This window comes from Camelus bactrianus, chromosome 24 (assembly GCF_048773025.1).
Source record: "Camelus bactrianus isolate YW-2024 breed Bactrian camel chromosome 24, ASM4877302v1, whole genome shotgun sequence".
Lineage (NCBI taxonomy): Eukaryota > Metazoa > Chordata > Mammalia > Artiodactyla > Camelidae > Camelus > Camelus bactrianus.
In genome coordinates, this window is record NC_133562.1 from 3,105,748 (window position 1) to 3,126,520 (window position 20,773).

Consider the following 20,773-nt stretch of genomic DNA (forward strand, 5'->3'; position numbering starts at 1 on the left):
TGGGAACAGCCAGAAACTGCATGCCTCACAACATAAAGACAGTATCTGCTAGCTCAACAACCGTAAGAAGTAACGGCATTTAGAACAGTACAAGCCAATCAAATCAGAAAAAAAAAAAAAAAAAAAGCTTTAAAAGTGGAAATGAGATACCTAGTTTAAATGCATCACCTAGAAAACAAAAATCTTACAAGGTAAAAATATCACAGCTTTAGAGAAACAAGTATGCTTAGGTTTACTTAAGAAGGTCAACTTTTCCACTGTGAGAAAAGAGTTTGTAAAGATGACTGCCTATGAAGTAATTCAATAGTTAGTAATATTTAATTAAATTTAGAAGTGTTATTAATGAACTATCTCTTGCACCAAGTGATTAAATCCACAGAAAATCACTTTCTAAAAGACCCTAAGAAAGGTATCTGCATTTTGGACTCTATAAATAATTGCTGAATTGAGAAAAAAAATGAGTAATTGTCAGACTTAAGCATATCTGTTAATAAATCTAAAATTAACATAGGAATCAACAAAATAATACTCAAATAGCAAATGCCTTAAGCCTGTAATACTAATTTAAATAAGTTAATACAGTCATGTAGTCCTTCATGACTTTGCCTCAGAAGACAGTCTACATCACATTCTCAACCAATGAAAATGAACTTCAAATCATTCAGACACAAAGGTGGAAGCCTGCAAGCACATGCCATTAGACCAATGTTTAGGAAAGGAAAAGCCACTGAGAAGTGTATACAACACAGGGCAGGCAAGAACATGGATGGTTCTCTTTATAACAGAATTTGAAACTGTAATTGTACTCATACACTGCCCTTCCCCATTTCCAAAAACCTGAGTCCTAGATGAAAACATTAAGAAGCATAAATTTTAAAATGAAACCAACTAGATTAATCACAGAAAGTCAAACTAGTAACCTTCAATTTCTGTCTTCCCAAAGAGTTTCCTCTTATACACACAATGCTCTTTATCAGACATTTTATTTTGGGCCTCCTTCTCTAATCTGGCTTGGCTTGGTCTCTTCAGGAAACAGGACTGACCCGGCGCACAGAGCAGGGCAGAGGCGACACATACCCTCAAGGTTTATCTAACCAACCTTTAGTTTTCTGTTTGGTAGACTGAATGGTCTTTGGCTCACCTTCAAATCAGGGAAGAGCAGAACCAGGCTCAGGAAAGTTTAGTGTTACTAAATGCAGAAAGAACTTAAAATACCTGCTTTTCTGGCAAAAGCCAAGAAAAGTCCTTCAAGGTTAAATTATTATCAAAACCCCAGTAGGTGGTAAGGTTAGTAAAAACACAAAATTAAGTTTCTGAACACTGAGCTGATGCATCTGTGGGATTCTCTCTTAAAGTAACATAAAGCATCCAGAAAGTTTCAAAAGAAGTCAATCCATTCTGTTCTAATGAGCCTTTGTGAAACACAGCGCTTAATATTTGTCCTCTAGTCCAAAGCAGTGATGGCATTTTCAACAAGCCCGTCTTGCTCATCAGTGCCCTAATTCCCTTCTGAGATTTTTCAATATGCACTCATTTGATGATTTTTAAGAACCTACCATGTTCCCCAAAGAAATGTTAATGGAGTAGGAGAAAGGAAGAGAATATAAAACATAAGGCACGCATGCACAGGTTAAAGACACTTGACAGTGCCTGGAGCACACAGTAGGTGCCTAATAAAGATTTTTTTAAATGAGTGAGCAAATGAACGAGGTGGCAACAATGCCAGTGAGAAAGACATGGCGTGTCCTCATCATGGAGGAAACGGTGACTCCCTTACCTCTGCCAGGGACACTGCCCAACACAACTTCAAAGGACATCACAACATGTGACATTTCCTTTTCTTTGATTCTGAACTTTGATTATGAAGAATCTGAATACTTAAAAGAAACCAAACCATAAAAGAACCAAAAAGAAAAAAAACAAAAAACAAAACCCGACCAACACAGTTTATTCTGAAATATGTCCTGCACCAAAAGAGGGAAAAATCAAATTTATCTTAAACTGGACAAAATACATCATTATACTCAGATACATACACATGTATGAATAATTGACTTATTTTTTTAATTCTGAAAAGTCTGACACTTTTCAGAACATACAATTACTAACGACCATGCCTAATGCATTCTCTTACTATCATGTCCACACTCTGAATCTCCCATCTAATTCACTTCTTGAGATCCAAAGTTTCCTTCTAAGCCTTGTTCAAAATGCAACTTCTTCTCTGAAGGCCTTCGGATTTCTTCAGCTGTACATAAAACTCCCCCCTCTCCCCACAAAGTATCTCAACAGGTAACCAGCCTCCCATCCTGCACTGACAGTGATCCGGGTAGATCCTGTCTTCTGCTGGGCTGTAAGCCACTCAGAAGATACAGGTATCTTGCGTATGTGTTAACCCCACCACTGCCCAGAAGACTGACTTACAATTCTGAGAGACGCTGTATGTTTGAATCATTAAGAGAATGAATAAAATTAATAATATCATGACAGATAAGACTGGTCTTACTTGAAAGTAAATGGTGTAATACAATTAATGTAATGTAATGATCAATCCCATTTTTGATCTGAAAATATTTTACCCTTCAGGCAAAACAGAGAGCCTTGGGAGGACCAAATGAGTCCTCAAATGGAACCATCTCCAACAGGAGAGCCAGCCTGGAACACTACCTGCGACACTGTCTCCTCTAGTCTGTCCTCCAGCCAGTCCCCAAGGAGGCCGTGAATGCCTAACTGAATTCCAAGTCCTGCAATGGTCAATGAGTATACAAAAAAGAACAGGTTACAGGCCAGATCTCAGCTCTGAAAGATCAACTGTTCTTATCTTAAATGTGAGGCACCCAAGTACAAGCTTTTAGAAAGGTCCCCTTCCTCCTGTGTGACCACACAGTCTGAAAACAGAAGCCACTGTCTGCCGCACGGTTTCCGCTCCTACCTTTCCCAAACAAATGGAATCCAAATGAGTCGTTCCCCAGAAATAAACTGAGCAACTGATCTTAACCAAATGGGTAACGCTCTCAAATCCAGTTGAAGTGGGCATCCTGCAAGTCTGATGGCGCCTTGGAGGTCTTTTAACACTGTAACGCATCCCCTGGTAATTTAGCAGAACTGTCGCAGTGAGGAGGCCACAGCCAGGCAGAGGTGACTCCTGGTTAGTCCCCAGGGGCTCCTTCCGTCTCCAGTGGCTTTTCTGGGATCATTAAGGAATTAACTTGCCTGCACTCGGGCGTTCCCACCATGTTTGGGCTCAGTGTCATGGAACATCAAATAATCAAAGCTACTTACATTTTAAAAGAATGTTCACAAGGTCATTATTTATTTAATGGATAAATTATGTACTAATCCTTTACAATGTACAAAATTCTCTACAATCTTAGAGTTAGCTAGAAGAGACATATAAAAATACATATAACATAAGGCTATATGTGATGAATGCTCAGCCAAGAAAGAGTCTGAAAAGGGAAGGTCACTTCTTAATGAATAATAAGAGCTAACATTTACAGAGCACTCACTACCTGTTAAGCAGACGGTGCTGTGCTAATAAGCACTTTGTGCAAAATATTAGAGCATTAAATCAGGAGGTACCTCTATCTGGTGTGAGGAAAGCTAAGAAGAAATTGAGATTTGGACCCAGCATTATAAAATTGCCTTAGCCATTCAAATCAGAAAAACTTCAAATCCAGGAATATAAAATAAATGTTGATTTAACAATGAATGGAAGTCCATGTTTTCTACTTCTTATACTTTTATAAAAATATTTAAAAATCTAACATACATGGATTATTCATTTCAAATGCATTTGGAACATGTATTCCAAATAGATGGATGCCAACATTTTAGAGGGCACCATGCGAATCTTTAAAGTTTTTTTTTTAAATTAGTGGTTTCTTTGTAAGAAAAAATACTCACTTTCCCTGAAATCCTAAAAATACCCGATTAGGACCAATAATAAGACAACTTAGTTTGGTTTTTATATTTCGAACACAAAAAAATGAAATAAAATAGATGCTGGTGTGGTACATTAATAACTCATTGTTTATGATCCTAAGATATTTAATAGGAAAATAACACATTCTAATTTATTATACACATGTCATTTCTTGTTCAAGTAAATAATTTATCCAGTTTTCACACTAATAGAGATCATCTGAAATATGAACTCAGAACTGTTTCTATCAGGAAGTTGGGTCAACACAGCACACAAGGTGCCAAGCCAGGATACAAGACTCAAACATGAAATGAAAATAAATCCATCATCAAGGAGTTTCCAAGGATAATATGGAGAACAGTGCTAAGAAGTTCCACAAGGCCGAATGTGATGCACGGGATGGATGCAACACAAGTGGTAGCACACTTCAGGGGAGAGAGGGGTGCATTTTCACCGGGAGGAGCCCGACACATTTTTCTGTGGGTGGCCATCGAGCTGGGCATTAAAGATAAGGACTCGGACAAGCAAAAATAATGAGAAGAGACCTTCACAGTCATGGGAACCAAGACTCAGCCAAAGCAAACCTGGAGTCGGGTAAACGCTCAGGTGCAGCCGGGGCTCTCGCTGTAACTGACCAAATTAAATGGGGACCTGGGTGTTGCAAAGAAGACCGAATGCCACGGTGAGGAGTTTGGACCTTATAGGTCTGTACTTCTCAAACTGGAGAGGGGAGACAGGAGAGAGGGGGGCACAGGGGATGGAGGTAGCAGTGGACAAAATGGGGAAAAACCCTGTTCTTTATTGAGAACATCCTCGTGGAGGAGATAAGCAACTAAAAAATGGTATTCTGATGAATAGTACAAGGGGAAGGATTTTCATCTGGGGTAACATCTGAGCTGAAGGAACTGAGAAGAGCCAGGAGGGAGACTGGGTCGTGGATTCTAGGCAGGCAAGCAGTGCGGACAGGCTCCGAGGAGTGAGGCTGTGCGAAGGAGAGCAGGGCCTGGGATGGGAGAGGGGGTTAAGGGAGGAGCAGGAGGAGATGAAATCAGAGAAGTGTGGGGCGCAGATCACTCAGCACGTGGGGGCTGTGACCAGGATTCTGCATCTCACAGAGTGAAATGGGGAGCCACTGATGGTTCCATGATTGAGTCCCACTTTGGAATGATAAGTGGACCATGGTGGGGCAATGTGGGAAGCAGGAGGCCCGGTTAGGAACACATGAACCCTGGAGAAGAATCTCACCAACAAAGTCTTGCATGATGGTAGGAAAGGTGGTTAGAAATATTCTGAAAGTGGAATTCACAGGATTTGCAAACAGGTTGCTGGTGGGTGTGAGAGAAACAGGAAGCAAGGATGAGGCCCAGTTTATTGGCCTGAGGACCAGACAAAAGGTACTGTCACTGAACGAGACGGGGAGAGATGCAGGAGAGCATTTGGAGAGGACGGGAGCATCAGGGGTTCCAGGTGAGCAGTGCCTGGTCTCCCGGCCATGACACTGTCTGAAGCCTGTTAGATCTGAAACTACGCCTGTCAAACTCCAGTGCCCTCACCCTCTCCATTCAGCCTCAATAAGGCCTGAGATGCAGGAACCAACAGGGGCCAACAGGAGGAATTCTGAGTGGAGGGAAGTGGAGGGGAGAGAGGCGCCCAAATGGGGAAGTTACTAAACAGAAGGCGAGGCAGAATGTCAACAACAAGGGAGGGGAGGCATCTGGGGACCTGAAGAAACCAGAGAAGATGTGGATAGTTGCTGAGCGATCCTGACACAGAATCCTTGAATCATCAACCCAAGATGAATCCAAGCAAGAGCTCGCACCAGGAAACCACTGCTCAGAGAGACTGCATGTTCCAGGAACACACAGAGAGGAAGTTTCAGCCAGGAACGATTCACACTTTGAACCCCTGTGAATTTAGCAGCGATCGTCTGCTTTCCAGGAATGCAGTCTTTACAAAAAGGTCTTATTAACACAACTAAAAACCCCACTTGCCTCCAAAAAGTGGAAAACTTCATGATGTAGACAACTGCTTAGTAAGGTGCCTGGGTTCTCTGACTTCCCAGTTTGGATGGAGACAGGGAAGGCACTGCTGCTCTGAGAGAAGTACCGCTGTCTCAACCCCACTGCTGATGACACATTGTAGTGTGGCGCATCCCGGGCTAATCCCAAGGATTCTCCGTTATCTCCTGCTTTAGGATGTGCGGCATCAGAAATCGGATGGATTAAAGAAAGGCTGTTCATGCTAATTGCTGACATAAGACTATTTAGGGCACCGAGGCAATCGTGAATTTTTCTAGACATTTTCACAGCTTTTCAGAGTACGGTCCTCATCAGTCATGCTAATTCCAACAGTAAACAACACAGAGCTTTGGTGAGAAACCATTAAATTCCCTTTCTTCTTTTCTTTTAGATCCCACATATAAGGAACCATATTCAATACTTTGTAATGACCTATAATGAAAAGGAATATATATATATGTATGTATAACTGAATCACTATGCTGTACCCCATAAAACTAACACAACATTGTAAATCAACCATACTTCAATTAAAAAAAAAAAAAAACTCCCCTTCGTCATTTCTTCTCTAACACTCCTTCCAAAATACCATCCCTGAATCCAGATAAATTGCCTTAGATCATGTACCACCCATAACATTTACTTCATCCAGACTCCAGGCATGACTGATGGCTAGAATTTTATACATGCCTGAGTAGAGCAGATGTGGCCCCCAGTGGCAGCCAGGGGTCCTTTTTAAAGCTGCCCTGGTTTAGAAAAAGCTTCAGCAAAATGAACCCAGATGCTCTGCTTCTGGAAAGGCCATTGTGTGCTGAGGTTTCTTGGAGATGACTCGTGCCACTGAAGACCTCTGGGCCACCCAAATCTTAACAATGCAGCACAGTGAGGAGAAACACAGCCTGTAGAATTAAACATGAGATCCAATTCTAATTCCAACCTTCATTCTCTGTGTAAGTTTCAGGCCAATGTACAACCTCTCTGAGCCTCCTTTTCCTCATCCATAAACTGAGGATATCACTTCCTGTCTTTGCATATAAAGTATCTAATAGACCACTGCTAGAAAACTGGCACAGCCACTGATTCAGAAAATGTCCCGGTCTGGTTCTTCCCCTAAGTGTGTCACTATGATAGGGATGGATACACTAGCCAAACAGCTGGGTGATAGCTGGCCATCAACATCATCCCCTCTGCTGACACCATGCCCACACAGCCTTCTAACTTGGCATCTCAGTAGACTGTTTAGATCTGGGTACCAAGTGCCCATCACAGAATATTATGTCACATTCTCATTGTAAACTGATGCACCAGCATTTCACATTTGGGTTTTTACCCACCTGCACCTCACGACCTTGTTTAACTTGAGTGAGTGCAATGTATCAGCCCAGGATATACTGACAATAAAATGTTAAGAATGTCCGGACCTGGAGGGCATGATGTGAAGGAAGATAAGCCAGGCACAGAAAGACGAATACTTCATGCTCTCAATTACATATGGAATCTAAAACAGTCGAACTCCTAGAAGCAAAGAGTAGAATGGTGGTTTCCAGGGGCTGGGTGGGAACGGGGGTAAGGGGTGGGCAGGTGTGGAAAATGGGGAGATAACGGCCAAAAGGTACAAACTTTCAGCTCTGGGGAATCTATGTCCAGCATGAGGGCTATGGTTAACAATACTGTATTGTACACTTGAGGTCTGCTAAGACAGTAGGTCTTAAATGTTCTCACCACAATAAATACATCAATAAATGTAATTACGTGAAGTGACGGGGTGTTATAATTAGCTTGCCTGTGGTTAATTATTTCACAATGTATATATATACCAAATGTACCTGTATGTGTCTCCTTTAAATATACACAATTTTTTATTTGTCAATTATAAAGCTGGGGGGAAAATTCATTAAGGCCCATGGCCAGTGTTACTGCCTCACCCCTGATGGACATATGGCATTAAAACAATGGCCAGGAAAAGCCCAGACCCCGGAGATGGGGCAGTGTTAGGGAAACCACCCATCTGCCACCCACGTAGGAAATAGTTCTGTATCTCCAGACGGTCATCTACTTTCCAAACTGGACTCCACCATCCTCAGGCATGCCCCAGTGAATCCCCTGGTGTATTAGAAAGCTACAAAGTCAGCCCCGTGTCACTTAACTCCCCGTCGTTATGAGTACAGATGTGTTATTACAGCCAAGTTAACGGGAAGAAACATATCTCATCACAGCCCCTGAAGTCGAGAATCACTGCTGTAGAAAAGCAAGCTTACTGATTATTTAAGAAAGGAGAAGGAGAAACGAAGAAGGAAATAAACTCGGGTTTTGATGAGACTGGGTAATATTTTCTCAGTGGGATTCAGTTTCCATTTAAAGCTGAAAGGACTCTTTGAGCTTAAAGATATTGGGTGATTTGGTTAACAATTCCAGAGGATTGGATTCAAGATTACTTGGTAATCTCATGACTTTAAAAACCTTCTTAATTAGATACGTACATCTGTTTTAAATGAAACAGGACATAGATTTATAGGCTAGGAAAACAAGTCAGGATGCGGGGAAAATGGTTCTGCATGGTTGTCCCCGAGGGTCTGGAATTTAACGTGACATTCAATTAAAGAGGAAAATCAGATCCTGGACGTGGGGTCTCACTTTCACAGGGCACGCAGAGTGAGCTGATCTCAGGCTCCAGGTAGAAAACCACCACATGGGCACATGTTAATACCACACTATGCATGGGAACAACTCCCCCCTTTTTAATCTTTTTTTTTTTAATTTATTTTTTAAATTGAAGTACAGTCAGTTACAATGTATCAATTTCTGTGTACAGCACAGTGTTTCAGTCACATATATGCATATATATATTTGTTTTCATATGCTTTTTCATTATAGCTTACTACAAGATATTGTGGAATCTAAAAAGAAAAAGAAAAAAGAAGACACTAATGAACTTACCTACAAACAGAAACAGATTCACAGACATAATAAACAAACATATGGTTATCAGGGGGGAGAGGGTGGTAAGGGATAAACTGGGAGTTCGAGATTTGCAAATATTAACTACTATATATAAAATAGATTTTTTTTTTATTTCTTCTGTACAGCACCCTCTCCGTCTTGGATAAGGCGGCAGAAACTGGTACGCAGGATGTGTTCATCTTCTCTCTAGGAGACAAGAACAAAGCTGTGGTCTCAAACAAGCCCCTTCACCAGGGCATGCCTGTGTAAGAGACTGGCAACGGAAATCCATCACCTTCTTAAAAGATTTCTTCCAAGTTCATGAGACAAAACATTTTAAAGGAACAAAGATGAAACTTTAAAAGCATTACTCCCATTTTTTCCCCTTTAATTCCCTCGCTCCCAATTCTAAAATAAATCAGCAAATAGGCCAAAAGTCTATCCCATTTTTTTAAACTGTTTTCAAACCTTCCTTCCACATCCCCTCCAAGCAACTGCCCTACTTCTCAGCACCTCTCTGTGACCCAATTTCTCAGGAGACTCCTCTGTGCTCCGGGCCCCTCCAGCACCCTGCAGCTCCACCGGCACCTCAGGGCTGTCCCAGGAGCCCCTGCCACCCCAGGCCATCCTCCTCCGCCCTCATCTCTCCTCCGGTCTTAACCACTCCCTCTTCCCCAGTACTCCGCCCCCACCAGGCACCGACATGGGCATGTCTGCCCTCATCCCTGGTCCTCTTCTGAGGCTTGCCGGGCTCCCCACTTGGCTCCGCCACCATCCCACCTCTGCTGAGCTCACATGAGTCAGCTCAGCGTGGCTGCCTCCACACCTCAAATTCCCTACACTCAGAACACTTCCACAGCCTGGGGTCTCCTCCAGGGTTCTCTCCATGACTGAATGCCGTGACCTCCGCCCTGATTCTCCCTCCCTGCGTAACCACCCCACTACCCTTTCTACCTCTGTGTCCTCTGCTACACCACCACTCCCTCCCTCCCCCACAAAGGGACATCTATGATGCCAACTGAAAATTCAGAGGACCGGCCCCTACCTAAACCTAATGACTCAAAACATCTCAGGGCAGCCAGAAATCATCCTCCCAACAAGTGGCCAGCGACTCTGACATAAACGGTTATCCATCTAGACCTCAGTCCTGACCACAACCACAGCCCAGGACCTTGATTAATGAGGTGCTCCATCCCTCCCGAGGGCAGGTGAGACAGCTCTTCCTTATACTGACCTGGAACCCACCTTCCAGAACCTTCTACCCATGGATCAGTAATTCAATAATTCAACAAGAAGTTCAATAATTCCTGAAAATCCCCCTCCTAGGATACGGCTGGCACCTCCACCATCCTGATGGCTTTCCTCTGAGGCTGCTTCTACATGTCTGCCACCATTTTGTTAAAAAGACTTTCCGTTTTCAGAGCAGTTTTAGGTTCACAGCCAAATAGAGGGAAAGGTACCGAGCTCTCCCGACCCCCACACCCGGACAGGCTCCCCCATGACCAACACCCCCACCAGGGCGACGGGGCTGCCATGACCGATGACCTGCACTGACACGTCACCACTCCCCAGAGTTCACTGTCCGGCATCCTTTTTAAGCACAGCTGCTAAGGCCAAATTTAAGTGGTCCAGGCCAGCTCCTCACTGAAGCTAACCTAGTGGTTCAGAAGGCCTCTCCCACTGCACAGATGTCACCAAACCAGGGCACACAGAGACGGCCTGGAAATCCAGCCTGTCCCCTGCAAGGCTTGAGATGGCAAAAATGCATCAAGTCTCCGTACCCTTGTCCGTCAAACTGAAACAGTAACAGTGCTTTCCTCTCTGGACTGATACGAGGATTAAAACAACTCATGCACAGACAGTACGCAGCCTGGCTCCTGGCACACAGAGGTGGACATACACAGAATGGGGACTCCCTGAAGGCAGAGCGTTTGTCAGCCCTGTTTAACCGCTGCTAGCATCTCCAACAGCGCCTGACACGGGGTCGGGCAGGCGATGATTTGTGGAGCAGTGGAATTACGAACAGTCAGACAAAGCCAGAATTTAAAATAGGAAAATTTTTCACTTTGAATACATCCAAAAAAACAACAGAAGTAAGATGGAAATGAATTCTAATTGAGTGTTCCTTTTGGCTTAAATTAAAGCACATTCTTTAAATGACTCTTAAGATGCCAACTAATGGTTCTGGCCGATCACACTATGATTTAAATTTGTTATTCTTTTACATAAAATGGAAGAAGACATGTCTGATTTAGAATCAAGGTTTTGTACCGTGTTTGCAGTGCTATGAAAGATAGACAGCTGTGTTATCTTTTTCAACTTTCACTTCAGAGATAATGACTACTGTGCAACAGTAGTACACTGGAAATAACAGACATACATCAAATCAGCTGCATTAATTTTAAGCAGAATCATTAAATGACTTAACATTTTTTGTTTCTGAATTATTTTAATATTTTGATGGTAAAGTGAAAAAATAGTGAATGCTTCAGATACTTTAAAAAATCCAGCCTGGCGTACAGAAACCTACTAGTGGCCCTTGGACCATGTATCCTAACGTATGTACTTTTTATATTTCTATTGAAATACATACTAAATATATTTGGTATATTTGCCATATGGCCATTTAAAAATTCTATCAATCCTCTTAGAAAAAAGTAAGTTGGCTTTTTTGTTTTCAAATAGGGAAGTCAGGGGAGCTGCCCACACCAGGATTTCCACGTACACAGGGCCTCTTATTTGGGATAAACGGAACTTTAGCACGGCTTTCAGCCCAACCTGTGTGCTCACTAAGCTGTCCTGTTGGTCTCCTCGCTGCTCCTTTGAGAGGGAAAATAGCTGGGTTAAAGTTCAATTCTACTCCCTACTACAAAAACCCATCAGGAACATTTCCAATGGCACCTAAGGTAAGCCCAGCCCACACATGGGGATGCTAGCGCCTCTGGGGCCTCATCCTCATCTGCCCTTAGGACCAAGCACAGGCCCAACAGGGAGCAGGTGCTTCCTAACACCTGCTGGAATGAACTGAGCATCAGCACAGGCCCCTGGGCATTCTGCATCCCAAAGGCTCCCTCCCACAGTCCCCCAAGGCCTGGAGTCCAGCCCTGAAACACTAGGATAAAGACCTTCACCCACCAGATGTGTGTGTACTGGGAGGGGCCTGCACTGGGCAGACAGGATCCGACTCTCAGGGGCTGGGACCCCAAGGGCAGGATGGCCAGGAGGCCAAGGACAGGATGGCCAGCGGGCCAAGGACAGGACACAAGACCGATTCCAGTGAAGAGTGAACCACTTCCCTGTCTAGCTTCGGGGCTTACCCAGGCCCTCCACCAGAGGTAGGGGGTGGGGAGGGAGGTGTGACTCTGACAAGGGAAAGGCCAAGGTCTGGAGGCTCCAAATGACTATGATGTTTCGTGGCCAAAAAAAATGGAAAAGGGAAAACCCCTGCTTAGAGCGAGGACAGAGTGGGTGACCGTGCAGGTCGGTGGGGTCAGGAGGTGGTAGAAACAGCGAGGGATGGAGACGACAGATTCTGGAAGGAATCCTAATTCCACCCTGAGTGCAGTGTGAGTCATCTCAGAGCCACCAGAACAGAGGGTACCAGGACTTCTCTTCACAGAGGGAGGACACTAAGCTGCCTGCACAGGGTGGGGAGGCCGGACGGAGCCTGGCGTCCAAGGGAGAGGCAGTCAAGTACCAGGAATTACCAGTGGGGGTTGTGACTGGACAAAGCATCAAAGCAGGTCCAAAACCTCACCGCTGTAACCCCAGCAACCTGGAGTGGGACCTGGAGGAGGCCAGGTCGGGCTCAGACCCCGAGCAAAGGCACGAATGTCCACACCACAGTTCATGACCAGAAGGCTCTCACGTTCAGGAAGCCACCAGCTTTGTCACGGGGATGGGGGTGTGCATCCATTCTCCACAATGTACCCCCTCCCACACGCTGATCTGGTTGCCAGCTAAAGTCTCTGACAGCACTTTTTAGGTCCCTACATGGGAGACTGTGAGACAGAAAATTTTCTTGCTGCATAAACCCTGTACATCAGGCCTAGACTATGTGGACCCTGACAAGGTGTAAAGATTATTACGCGCTTTTAGAGGTGGGGCAGGAGGGGACAGTCTTTTCCAAAGCAAGTGCCAGTCTCCCAGAGGGGACGCCCTTTCATACTATCGGTCACATCACCCGCTTGGATAGTATAAGAAAATAACCCAGTTTAAAAGCAAACCCAAGCACAGGGAGCTATATTCAGCATCTTGTAGTAACCTATAATGAAAAAGAATATGAAAATGAATATATGATTGTACATGTATGACTGAAACATTATGCTGTATACCGGACATTGACCCAACATTGTAACCTGACATACTTCAATTTAAAAAGAGGAAGAAAAGAAAGAAAAGAAAAAGAGAAAGAAAAAAACAACCTAGAACACAGTCCTGACGTGGAGAATTAAGTTCTGATGATCGGTCCACACAGCCCCTCTTTCCCAGGTGAACAACATGACCAGAGGAAAAGGAAAAGGTGAGGGATCACGGAAGTCCTCCCTCCATCTCACTCAGCCTTCACAGGAAGAAGGACCCTCTCCCTCTCTCGTACAGAAGAATGAAGCCAGGAGGCATGGGGGCGGCCCATTCTAGGGGCCCGTGACTGCCAATGTCGCACACCGACCACCATCATTGGTCTCACCGCCACGTCACTGGTGACAGACAAAGACAGAATAAGCACCTGGAAGAGCCTCAAGCCCCCTGCTGTGGCCGCACGTTTCCATGCAAGACAGCATGGGGGAATTGTAACGAAAGCTTCACTTTCTATTCTCTTACCTTGCAGTATAATTCTACCATCAGGCCAGGATTAGGCCACACTCCTTCTTCATTTTTAAGCCACAAACAGCAAACTGAATCAAATCGTGTGGGAAAGTAGACTTTTAAAAACATCTATTTGCATTCGGTATAAGAGCTGGAAAACGAGCAGGTGAAACCAAGCCAGGAAAGCTGGAAATCTCTGACTTACTGATACACGACTGGGTTGTTTTGTTGTGTTTTTTTCCCCAACAACTTTCATATCGGAAAACAAAGGAAATGTATTTGAGATGACAGCCTAGAACGCGCTTTAAAAAAATCTTTGAACTGGAAGTCTTCTTAGTCTTCTAAAAGCTTCTTTTCCCCAAACACTTCTATCTTGTTACTCTCCTTAAACAAATACCCTCCATGACAGCTATTGGTATCTTTCAACCTCTTGTAGAGCTTCTGTAAATTTTGTTAGAGGAAAAAAAAAAAAAGATTTCTTCAAAGTCCCTGAAGATCCCAGCTGAAGGAGAGAACTGACAAAGGCATCTTGCCTGGGTCCTCAGACAGCGGCCACACACACAGCACATGGGGCTTGAGACACGCCACGACCTGTCCCTGGTGTCGTCTTCACGACCCCATGTGGCTGATACTATTCTTGTCTCCATTTTATGGAAGAGGAAACTGAGGCACAAAGAACTGAAATAACTTGCCAAGGCCACACAGCTAGGAGAGAGGTGGAGCTGGGGTTCAAATCTAGCCAGTCTACAGTAAGACCACCCTTGTATTTTGTTAAGACACTGACTTCAAACTAGGTAACATGGAAAGAAGTCCCTGTACAGATGGACTCTGTGCCCCTTATGAATGGAGAATTGGGACCCTAGTCCTTCATGCCTCAGTAGGCCTGCAGAGTCCAGTACAGGGGAAGGAAAGAACACGGGGGGGGGGCCTCCACACGGCTGGGGTCCCCTGGCAGTTACAGAGCATCAGCGGTGTGGCCTTAGGCAAATCACTCCAGGTCTCTTTTTAATCCAAAATGCCAGAAGCTGGGGTTTGATAGTTTCCCATACATTCACGTCTGATCCCGTTTCGGACCCACCAGCCTGGGCAGATTTCTGTTTAATCGTGATAGCTTTTCCCAGACGATTTTCAGCAGTCCTTCTGTCATCACTTGGCTTCCTGCTCCCTGTGCAGGCCTGCGCTGTAGCTGGGGGCAGGGAAGAGCTGGGGCTGGAGCCGGAAGTCCTGGGTTCACAGCCCAGCACCACAGCCAGCAACCACAGGCACCAGATTGCTGTTTCTTGGTGGGGGGACAATGCCAGGCTCCTCACTGGGCTCTTCTCAGGTACATAGCAGGTCCAGTGCCTGTCATGTGGAAGGAGCTTAGAAATAGGAGTTATTTTTATTACCCTAGGCCTTCTCAGCTCATATGGAAATGAAGACATTCAACGTGGCATCTTACGTAGTAAAAGTCTTCCTACCAACCCAACGGTCAACACTGCAAAGAGTAAGACTAGATAAACTACGGAACAGTATTAAAGTCAGATGCAGCTACTAAAAATCACATTCTCCGGTATTATTTCTCAGCCTGGACAATAATGACGATCATGGTCACTGAAGAAAAGCAAGCTATAAAAATAACATACGTGACATATGCCCTCTTTTGCGTAGAAATCCACATGGATGATGCATATAAACATACACAGAAACCTGGGGAAAATTTTAAAAATTGTTAATAGTGCTCCACTGAGTAATTGGATTATGCTTTTGTTTGGGTGTTTTTTTGTTCTTTAGGGGTTTTTTTTTTGATATTTTGTGGTAGTTTCTGGGTTTTCCTCTGACGATATAGGACTCACATAACCAGAAAAAGGGTTAAAAACACAAAGCAATTTCTGACAATGAACAAATATACTTTTTCCAAATAAAAGTGAGATTTACACTAGAAGCAAAACCATTTTTAAGTAATTAAATTGTAAAATATTGCCCCAAGAAGAAATGACCTTACAACAAAAAAGGAAAATAGAAAAATGATCATTTCCAAAAATTTAAATAGCACTTAAAGAAAGCAAGTCTCACATACAAAGGATTTAGAAATTAAAATGTTATACAAGTGACTGCCCAGAATCACAGAAAAATCAAGAATGCAAAGTTCAGAAAATGATTTTTCCCCTTATGCCTAGAAAAATCTCTTGGAGGGATTGTGGATTCAGAGGAGAACTTGGCCAAACTTTGGCTTGTTTCCATGACCCCATTTTTGTGTCCTTTCTCTCCCTCATCACAGACACACATACACAAAGCCAGGCCAAGCCAAGCATCTAACTCTCAACTCTCAGATTAAAAGGGTCCAGCTTCTCCCGGGAGCCTCACATCCCTGCCGCCTTCCCAGCCACCAGCCTCCTGTCCTACTCAGCATTGCAGCTGATGTCAGTGGCCGATTCTTTGTTCCTGTCCCAGCTCACTGACCACTCCCACACCAGCAGGAGGGCTGGCAGCCCACCTTGGGGCCGGTCTCTCCATAATCACCCTATGATCTGGGGCCCAACAGTGTGGCCCATAGCGGACGTGTCATCCAGGCCTGTTTCAGCTGCATTTGTGCTCCTCAAGGGTCCATCTGACAGCACCTCACCAAGACTAACAAATCTCAGGCATGGTCCCAAGTTCACTAGGGGTCTTTGCCTCAAACTGTTTTCATCCTGCAGAAAATAGCTGCAGAAACAGCTCCTTGTGAAAGGACAAAACCGATAAATTAGGGAAACCAGCACAGACCACAGGGAGCCCAGCATGAACCACAAGGAACCAAGTGTAGACCACAGGGAGCCCAATATCAATTCCTCTCACATGAGAGCCCTGACCCCTTCCATCATAAAAGAGACGTGGGGGAGTATAGGTGGTTGGAAGCTCAGAGGATAAAGCAATAACACATACACACAGCACACATTTGAGGAGTCTTAAACCAAAAAAGACCTGTAAACTACATGCTTCAGAAAATGAGGTCCAAGTATGACCCATAAAAATTCAAGAATACCCCTCTCTTCTTCATTTAACAATCAAATTAAAGTTCTTTAGGGCAAGGATTCTAGTGGCTGGGTTGAAATCCCAGTTCACCAATTATCAGCTGTGTGACCTCGGACTGGCCAGGTCAGCACAGGAATTCCTCTGCTCTGTCCCAGGTAGAGAAACACCAAAGGGCTTCTTGGGCACATTTCTCTTTCTCAGGAAAAACCTAGGACCCCAAGGCTTACACCAGTCAGGGTAGGCCAAGTGAAACTACAGTAACAGTCACAAAATATCCAGGAATACGTCACTTCTCATGCATACCCCACGCTGCAGGGCGGCTGGAGCGCTTTCCAAGTCCTCCTGGCCCAGGGCCAAAATACTGCAGTTTGCTGTGGCAGAGGATGCGGTGAGCCTCACACTGGCCCTCAGTGCTTCTGCCCAGAAGTGACATTTAACTGACCAAAGCAAGTCACATGGCCACGGATGTTCAAATGGACATGGAACAACAAAAGCAGGTAGGCCTGCTCTGTGCCAAGAAGGAGAGTTAGGATGTTTGTGAAGACTCATGCATCCATCTCGTTGGTCCCCAGCACCTGCTTTCCCACCTCCTCATCAGAAACCACATTCCAGAAATGTCTCCACCATGATCCCAAACAGACTGACTACAGTATGAAGAGGAAGCTTCAACCAGCTACCATCAAACTGTGACTCCTTCCCTCCCATCTCATCAACAGGTGTTTCCTGAAAGCCTAACCATTAACTAGCACAGAGCTTCAATGGTTACTTAAGACTCTGCACAATCATCATTACGCTGTATTTTAAACACACGCCCCTGCCTACACACAAAAGTAACTGCCAACCATCTGTACTGAAAATAAAATATTCTTGTTTTTATGAATAACACTTTTCCAGGACTGGAGTCCCCAGTGAAATATTTCTTTACAAAGCTCAGTCAATCCCAAGTGAAAATTCTTTCTTTCATAGAAAATGTCATCGTCTGTAAATGTTCCCCGGGGCCGAGCTCAAGGAGACGCTCCCAGATTTCTCGCAGAACGAAACCTTGGGTGAATCGAGCTTTTAGATACTCTCGACACTTCTGGCATCCAGACATCTCTACAACCCTGAATTATTTATTCATCAATTTTGCACAACTTCCTAAACACCAATGGAGACCGGGATGGTTTCAGCTATTTGATGTTCCATCTTCTCAAGTGGGTAAAGAGGCTATAAAGCACCCCATTGCTTAAGCCTGCCATCTCGGTTCCATTAGCAGTAAAGACCTCTCTATTCAAACCGCTAAGTAAATCCTCCGAGAGCCCAGGGACTGTTTCATGCTTGAAAGCAACTGTTAAGAATTTGACAACAACCAAACTGCTCCTATTTAATCCTTCTCCCAAGGTAAAAAGAATTATAGGTAAACATATGCCTTCATTATTTGCTTTGCTGCATTTCAATACCCAATCCCACACAAAATTGCCAGCCAAGGATTTAATGCAATCACTTCTGTATTTCAGAGTTGTTGCCTCTGCAGAATGGAAAAAGCTTAACAAGGGCTAGGGAACTGGTTAGCAGCGCCTGTATTTTGTGCCACATACATCCTAAATGTCACAGGGGGGAAGTCTGATCATAATGATGCTTTTGGTGAGTTTTGTTTTTTTCTTAAGGTGATTCAAAATAACCATTCCAGGGTTTTTTGTGTTCTTTTTTTTTTTTAAGCTGACATCAAACGTTGAGGTTTAAACTCAAATCAAAGGTTACCCCCAACTATGAAAAGAAGAATAAAGAAAGATGTTGCAGAACTGAAGTTCTAATATTATTTGGTTTTCAAAGACAGTAGATACAGGGTTTAGGATTTCTTCGGGAATTTTTTCTCTCAAGGTTTTTTGTTCTGCTTTGTTTTGAGCCTTTAGAACGCAGGTGCTTGTACAACTTCTGAGAACCAACCAGGGTTGGGGCAGGCCATCTGTTTCACTAGAGGACAATTTGGAAAACCAGGACATTAATGCAATGGTTTTCAGCAGCCTTACAATCTCCAATACTTCCCCAACCATGACCATGACCCGCCAACACATGTCAGTTATCAAGACACTAGCTCCTTCTTGGAAAACCTTGGAGCAAGATTATCAAGTGAACCACCAATGGTGAACACCCCAAGTTATGTTCCCAAATCTTATGAATATGACTTCTCTTTACACACTTGCTAACCAAGGTCTTCTCTAACTACTGAAGATGCTACTCAGGTGCCTTTCTCCATAAAAGCGGTTTCTGCTGCTGGCCATTTATAGGAGAGGCTTTTTAAAATTAAACTCCATTAAATATGGAGTAAAAAACAGTTGGTACCTAATGAGATCTTAACTTAAAAAACAATAATAACACACTATCTATTCTAGTAATACCCTATCCTGTGACAATCTCCCTAAACTAAAGAGCCATTGTACTTCCTATGACTCTGGGACCTTATTTTCCCCAAATATACATCTTCTTTTCTTGACTGGTATGGCTTTGATTAGGGTACACCCTATAGGCTGACTCACAGCTGGAGGATATCCTCTATATGTCCACACACATTGACTTGAAAAGGGAGCAATTTCAAATCATGTCAGAACATTTACTTTTAGGTTTCTTTCTTTCTTTTTGTTACATACAGGCATTCTGTAGGTCAACAATCAAATATAGATCATAAATTTCCTTTCTTTTTCTCAGCATTATATATTGGGTTTGTTCCTAACAACATAGTATTTTACCACAGAAGAGAATTTTCTAGCTTCTTACTGTTATGGGCAGTGAAAATATGAAGTGAGTGCTTTCTTAATTCCTGACCAAAAGATTCAGAAGCACTCTAGTAAAAAAAATCTTGAGATTGTTCTCAGTAATATTCTAACTACAAAAGCCTCCTGTTTGATCAGTTCCCCTCATTACTCAAAATATATATATATATTTTTTTTAATGGATTAAAAGATTCAACTTTTTAGTTAATTTTTTATTTTTATACAGTTTTAAAGGTTATTTTCCATTTACAGTTATTACAGAATATTGGCTGTATTCTCGTGTCGTACAATACACCCTTGAGCCTAGTTTACACCCAGTAGTTTGCACCTCCCACTCCCCCATCCCCTATATTGTCCCGCCCCTCCCACTGGTAACCACTAGTTTGTTCTCTATATCTGTGAGTCTGCTTTTATGTTATATTCCTACTTTGTTGTATTTTTTTAGATTCCACATATAAGTGATATCATATAGTATTTGTCTTTCTCTGTCTGACTTATTTCACTTAGCATAATGCCCTCAAGATATACATTTTTAATCCTAATCTGGTTTTCCCTGCTAATTTACCACACGTGGAAACCCTTCTCTCTTTAACCCACTTCAATCTGACAAGTTCATTTGAACATTCGACCAAACTGAAATATCTAAGAAGGGCAGTGAGCTTCTGAAGGGAGGAAGGTATGACTATCAGTATTCCTATCATGTGCTCCGTGTCCAGGAGAACTGACCTTTCTGCTGGGAAGTGTGCCTTCTCCCACTAGCCCACCCTGCCTGCTGACTCTGCTGTCCAATGTGCTCCCCAGGAGAGAAAGGGGGAAGGTCTGAGCCTGGCAGGAGCCAGTGAAAAGGACCTGTTTTCAGGTATGAGAGCCTGAGAAGTATCATCAAAAGAAAAACTACACCAGCCCTCCAGCCACAATACTAAGCCAGTGGGTTCACTCTGCCCACATGCTACATCCTAGAAAGAAGCCAATGTTACTAGTACAGTAAACAGAAGTTCCAACGTGTGTTCAGAGTGAAAGTGAGGGTGAAAAATAGACTTTGAAAATGCACCATTCTAGTGGAATAACTAATAAATCAGAAAACCAGAAGTGAAGGTAATGAGAAGAAGGAAGGGAAAGCTAGAAGCAGAAAATGTGCTTGACGGTGACACCTTTATTTATTTAAGCTTGTTACCCCACCTCATTTCCCTCATGGAGGGAAAGACAGCTTCTTTAGCGTAATGTTTTATTCAACTGTCTATGCTATATGAACTCTTAAGCAATCACTTCCAGAAAAATGTTGTGGGTTTTGTTTTGGTTTTTTGTTTGTTTGTTTGTTCGTTTGTTTCAGGGTTTTGAGC

General features: G+C 43.5%; 1 protein-coding gene across 2 annotated transcripts in view; it reads right to left on the bottom strand.

Moving 5' to 3' along the window:
- Positions 1-20,773, bottom strand: part of PTPRM (protein tyrosine phosphatase receptor type M) — a 605,027-nt gene that overhangs the window by 536,473 nt on the left and 47,781 nt on the right. The gene's annotated exons all lie outside the window — the stretch shown is intronic.